The 6,821-nt window shown below is 40.7% G+C and overlaps 1 long non-coding RNA gene across 1 annotated transcript; it reads left to right on the top strand.

The window, feature by feature from the left end:
• Positions 1 to 543: 543 nt before the first annotated feature.
• On the top strand, positions 544 to 6,457 carry LOC137374841 (uncharacterized). The gene is made up of 3 exons (XR_010975905.1): positions 544 to 628; positions 4,068 to 4,222; positions 4,531 to 6,457. It is a non-coding gene; the product is annotated as an uncharacterized lncRNA (long non-coding RNA).
• Positions 6,458 to 6,821: the final 364 nt, after the last annotated feature.

The raw sequence follows: 6,821 nt of genomic DNA, 5'->3' as shown, positions 1-6,821 counted from the left end.
CCCACTGAGGTTGGCTATCCCCCAGTTAATTATTCTTACTCTACTTGTTCTTTGCCCTTTTCCATAGCCAACCTAAACCTTAGGAAAAATGATCACTTTCCCCTAATTGTTTCCCTACAGACACTTGATCCACTTGGTCCACCTCATTCCCAAGAACCAGGTCCAGCAGTGCCTCTTTTCGCATTGAACTGGAAACATACTGTAGAAAATTCTCCTGAACACACTCTAGGAATTCTTGTCCCTCTGTACCTAGCACCTATCATGTCTGCTAGGCATCCCAAGGTGAGCCCCAAGCAGAAAGTGCTTTTCTAAATTTTATTCATTCGCGGAAACTCTTTTAAGTATCACTTTACTGTGACATTCATGCCAGAACTCTTGTAAAGAACAGACAGAGGGCGCTGTGATCCATTCCATTCAGTCTGGCTGTGCTAGAGTTCTAAAGCAGGCAAGTGTGCTGAATGCTATTGGAAGAGTAATTGTATGATACCTGAAATCTAGCTATAATGTTCATGAGAGTTCAAACATGAAGCCTATAAATAGACACCTAGATCGCTGCAAGGTTGACACAATTTTGACAGTCTGCTTCTAGCTGTGGAGGAATATTTCACAGATCATGTATTAGAAAAGGGTAAGTAAGACACCCCTTCAAACAGAGTTGACTTGCCAATGTGTGGTGTGTCATGGTGTTCTGATGCAGTCATTGTCTATTTTTTAGTGTGAATAAGTGAGTAAGGAAAGGAAGAATAAGCACAGGGTGAGTAGTGGCTCTGCTTCATTCTGTCCCCTCTTATTATGGACCCCTTGCCGATATTTCTCAGGTTTATTATTTGATGTGACTTAAGGCACTTTTATTGGGAGGCCATTCTTCAATATGACCCCATCCTCCATTGTTTTGATCAGTTGTGTTCTGTATGCAGATGCAAATTGTTGAGATGTTGAGATGTTGAAAGTTTGAAGAGTCCAGAATTTGTCATCTATAGTGCCCATCCTGTGTCCAGGTTTAGTGCTAGTCACTTGACTTTTGTTCGAAATGAGATTTTTGGGTGAAATTTCCAAGCTTTGTATAACAAGAATTGGATTTTTCAGTGTCAGGTAGAAAGTGTGTCTTGCAGCAAGATTATTTTGCATGTGAGAACAGAAAGTGCCGAAATACTCAGCAGATCTAGCAGCATCTGTGTGGACAAAGACAAACCTGTTGAGTATTTCCAGTACTTTCTGTTCTCATTTCAGAGTTCCAGCAGCAGGAGTATTTTGCTCTTATTTTATTGTTTTGCATGTGAATGTTTGATAGAGGTGAAGGCCAATAAATCCCCAGGGCCTGATGGTCTGCATCCCAGAGTACTTAAGGAAGTGGCCCTAGAAACAGTGGATGCATTGGTGGTCATCTTCCAAGGTTCTATAGACTCTGGAACAGTTCCTACAGATTGGAGGGTAGCTAATGTAACCCCACTATTTAAAATGAGAGGTAGAGAGAAAGCAGGGAATTATAGACCAGTCAGCCTGACATCGGTAGTGGGAAAAATTCTAGAGTCCATTATCAAAGATTTTATAGCAGAGCACTTAGAGAACAGTGGTAGAATCGGACAGAGTCAGCATTGATTTACGAAAGGGAAATCATGCTTGACAAATCTACTAGAATTCTTTGAGGATGTAACTAGTAGAGTTGATGAGGGGGAGCCAGTGGATGTGGTTTATTTGGACTTACAGAAGGCTTTTGACAAAGTCCCACATAAGAGATTAGCATGTAAAATTAAAGCGCATGGGATTGGGGGTAGTGTATTGCAATGGATAGAAAATTGGTTGGCGGACAGGAAACAAAGAGTAGGGATAAATGGGTCTTTTTCCTGAATCTGAATGGCTATAAACTGAGAGAGGGGAATATGCAGCGAGACCTGGGTGTTCTCGTACACCAGTCACTGAAGGTAAGCATGCAGGTGCAACAGGCGGTAAAAAAGGCAAATGGTATGTTGGCCTTCATAGCGAGAGGATTCAAGTACAGAAGCAGGGATGTCTTGCTGCAATTATAGAGGGCCTTGGTGAGGCCACACCTGGAATATTGTGTGCAGTTTTGGTCTCCTTATCTGGGGAAGGATATTCTTGTTATAGAGGGAAAGCAGCGAAAGTTTACCAGACTGATTCCTGGGATGGCAGGACTGATGTATGAGGAGAGACTGAGTCGGTTAGGATTATATTTGCTGGAGTTCAGAAGAGTGAGGGGGGATCTCATAGAAACCTATACAGTTCTAACAGGACTTGACAGGGAAGATGCAGGAAGGATGTTCCCGATGGTGGGGGAGTCCAGAACCAGGGGTCATAGTCTAAGGATACGGGGTAAACCTTTCAGGACTGAGATAAGGAGAAATTTCTTCACCCAGAGAGTGGTGAGCCTGTGGAATTCGCTGCCACAGAAAGCAGTTGAAGCCAAAACATTGTATGTTTTCAAGAAGGAGTTAGATATAGCTCTTGGGTCTAAAGGGATCAAAGGGTATGGGGAGAAAGTCGGAACAGGTTACTGAGTTGGATGATCAGCCATGATCATAATGAATGGTGGAGCAGGCTCGAAGGGCCGAATGTCCAACTCCTGCTCCTATTTTCTATGTTTCTATAAGGGTTGTCTGAGCGCCATCAAATGCAGCAGGTTGCAAGACTGCATGTTGGGGAGGTGGTGGTGTAGTGGTAACGTCACTGTGCTAGTAATCCAGAAGCCCAGGCTAATGCCCTGGGGACACAGGTTCAAATCCCACTGTGACAGCTGATGGAATTTAAATTCAATTAGTTAATAAATTCAATTAATTAATAAAAATCAGGAATTGAAAGCTGGTCTCAGTAATGGTGCCATAAAACTATCATTGATTGTCATAAACACCCATTTGGTTCACTAATATCCTTCAGGGAAGGAAATCTGGCTATCCTTACCTGTGATTCCAGACCCACAACAATGTGGTTGACTCTTAACTGCCCTCTGAAATGGCCTAGCAACCTATTCAGTTGTCAAGGGCAATTAGGGATAGGCAACAAATGCTGGCCTTGCCAGCAATGCCCACATCCCATAAAAGAACAAAAAACAGGTCAGTGCTGTGTGTTCATACTGTTAGAATCATTTTTGTGCTTAGATTTCCACATTTCCTTAGCCATCCTACATACACCTAAGATGATGGTTACTCTTTCCATTACCACCTCCTTGACACTGCAGATAATTGATCACAGAGAAGGGTGTCCCAGTGCCCCAAAGAGATTAAGCCTCCTTTGCTGCATCTCTTACAGAAAGATTGCCCCAGTTGAATCAGAAAAGGGAAGTGTCCTTCTTCTTTGCCTTGCATTTCCTCTTCTTTCAGCATCATCTTAAGTCCCAGCAAACATTTCAGCCAAAACCTCACCTGTGGCAAAATCAGGCAGTCCACCTTTCAATATCAGTATCTTTTTAAGAACTTCAGCTATCCTACCCCCACCCCCAATAAGCAATCTTCCTGTATAGAGCCCAACCTATTCAGGGAGCATTGAATAGTAATTGAAGTGAGCTGACCTCTGGAATGCTCATAGTCAGCTCCAGAAGTCTTCAGGAAGCCATGGAACCACAGAGAACATTTTCAGCTTCAGTAAACTGTCAATAATGTTTTTTCTCTCTGTAATATTATCTCTCCAATTTGCTTTTCCAATAAAGTCAATGGAAAGTCGTCAGGCTTGGCATATGGTGTATGACAGAAAGAGGACATTCGGCCTGTCACATCTCTACCAGGAGCAATCCAAAATTAATCTCACTGCCAGTTCTCTCAGGTGGTCCTGGATCATCTCTGCGACAAAGATTTGTTCATTTTCCCTTAAAAGATGCAATTATATCTGCTTCAACTATTGCTGTGGAAAAGCATTCTCTGAACTCCTCTCTTCATTCTAGAAGTGACAATTTTTATACATTCTGCATTGGTAGATGGATTCACTAAATAAAGTGAGACAGCAGGCATTAATCAGTGGTTAAACAAGCACTGGGAATTCAAAGGTTGAGCTGTACAATTTGTGACAAAATGGCAGAGACAGTTTCATGTTGTTTTCTTTTCTCTCCTCTTCTGAAGGTGCTGATTGATATTGGCCATAATTCATCAGGCACCAGCAGCCTCTTGTTACCTCATCTAAATGGCCATTCATCAAGTGTGAGCATCGACAGTGAGTACTGAGTCCATGGAGGATATCACAGCAGACTGTAATCTTGCCCCTACCTGACACCCAGGTACATACCATTTATCGCAAAACCTGGGTTAAAGGTCATGAGTAACAACCCTGGCTCATTTTTCTTCTCACTAGCTCCAGGATAGGGATTTCAACTAAAGTACCTTCTTTATGTAAAGTAGAAAAGTAGGACCAGATGTGGAAATTAATGAAAGTGGAGATAGTTCCAAACATTTGGAATAATCTGCCAAGTAAATATTGGGACTGTTGAAACTAAGATTGTATGAAGGGAGAGGCAGCATTTGGTAGGGATGAATTTGATCGGTCAGATTCCTCTTCTTCTCACAGACTTTTCTTATATTTATTTAGGTCTGTAGCTGAACATCTTGCCATCTGGTGCATCTACTCACTGAACTACGATGAAGATGGTGCCTCTTTGAATTTCATAGCTGTGGCACTTATCACTGAGCAATTATAAAATCAAATTAATTGTGGAATTTAATCTTTCTAGTAATAGAATAAAGTGATACTTTTAGAGAAGAATGAAAACGTATCAATTAGCCTCTCCTAGATTCAAAACAAGACCAGACTTTTGTTCCTTTTCGAGATTTGCACTCCATAGTCAGCAGTTTTATATAACTCAACAATTTAGCACCATGACCTAAACTGTACCAAATAATTATTCTTCATCTTTTAATATTTGTGTGTAATAACAGTCTTCCTGTTTCCCTTGCTCCAAATTATTTTTATATGCAGCAGGTTTGGGTTAAAATTGCATCATTGACAGATATCTAATTTAAGAAAATCTTCAGGTCAATCTGGTACCTCAGTGATGCTTTGTAAAATTTCTGCAATGTCTGAAGTGTTTCTACTGTCAGTAAGAAACACAATCTCTGGTATATCTGACAGATCCACTGTTTCGCATTGGGAAAGAGGCCCTCTTAGGGTGAAAATTTCATACCACCACTGAACAGCTGCCTTGTGAAAGGTCAAAGTGTAAACCTCAATCACTCAATCTTATTTATGTATTATCCCCAAAATGCTGATGCATGCCTCTTGCTATGCATAAAATTGTAAATATCAAAACTCCCACACACTCATTTCTACTGAAAGCTGAGTGATATTATCCTAAATCAGGTGCTATATGATTTACAACTGATTGAGTTGACAATGACAATTGGTAGATGATCCTTCCATAATATGAACCTGTTTTTTTTTTACCATTCTTGTATAATGCCTGAACAATTTTACTTGTGTGGGAAGCCAATTTATTTTCCTCCGTATATACTGCACTCTTAGGTGATGGAGGATCAGACCTCAGACAGTCCTTTTGTCTACACAAGCCAATTGAACATAGTTTATAAACAAAAGATTAATTGCTTATTGTTCATATCTGTCTTTCTCCTGTCATTCAAGGTGAGATAGAAGACCAGAAGTCAATTGATTGTCTGAAGTAGAATAAGGGCAAGAAATGCACATTTTTCAAGTCCAACATTTTAATTATTTTTTGTATTTGTAAAATTATTGGAGATAATTCTGAGCACAAAAACAAATAATCTTGAATCTATCCATTCTGAGTTACTATCCTTGAACTGTATGCCACAATGCACATAGTAAGCAACCTCTTGTGTCTTGTGAGGTCTGGATGCCCTATGGAACAGACCCATAGGTTATTTTGCACCAATGTGTCAATAGAAGAGCAATCTATAGGCTTAGTCAAAGTGTCCCATGAAGTGTACTTTTGTTGAGTGAATGATGGGGATTGAAGAAGCCATGAGTAACCAACTAAAGAATATACTATAAACATACCATCAAAGTACAGTCAAAATTACAACGAAATTCGATATTTAAAGGTTGTAAATTGGTAACAACAATAATTCTACCACTCCAAGATCAAGTGAGATGTTAAAATGGCAACAATGGTGTTTCTTCCTACTCCCTGCACTATCCAAGGATCCATCCTGGGCTGTCTCATCTACTTGCTGATTGTAGTCTCTTGCGCATCCCTCGCCCTTTGCCCCACTATTGACGGTCATGTTTCAACCATTTGAGTCCTGCTGTCTGGAAGTCTCTCCTTAAACTCGATACTTCCCACTGTCTCTCTCCTCCTTTCAAAACCGTGTAAAAATCCATCTTTTTGACCAAACCTTTTGCCCCCTGTCCTAATCTGTCCTTTCCTGGCTCATGTTGGGATGCTTTTCACATGAAAGGTGCAATATAAATGGGAGTTGTCATTGTTCATTAATTTTGGTGGGCAATAAAATGCTTGTTAACTTTAATATAGTGCAATAAAACTCAGCCAAAAATAGATGTTTGTGTGATCATATGCAATATTGCACTTTTCATCATTTTTCATTCATGGATTCCTGTGGCTCTGACAATTGGTCATATTGGAAGTGCAGCATAGTTTTTGTTCCCTTTTGATCCTTGGATCTCATCACAATGAGGGCATGATACAGGGAAGTGGAATACAGCAGGAAGCTGGCCTGGAGAAAGCACCACAGCACAACGGGGATGGGCCAGAGTACGAGGGATGGGGAAGTAGTCTGGGGAGCTGGGCTCAGTGGAGTGTGGGTGGGATGGGAGCAAGGAACCAGAGAATGGAATGTTGAAACTAAATCAATTGAGCATCAAGAGATATAGGAATTTGTTATGGTTTT

The sequence above is a fragment of the Heterodontus francisci genome, chromosome 11 (assembly GCF_036365525.1).
Source record: "Heterodontus francisci isolate sHetFra1 chromosome 11, sHetFra1.hap1, whole genome shotgun sequence".
NCBI classification, from domain to species: Eukaryota; Metazoa; Chordata; class Chondrichthyes; order Heterodontiformes; family Heterodontidae; genus Heterodontus; species Heterodontus francisci.
This window is presented reverse-complemented; position numbering and strand designations above follow the sequence as displayed.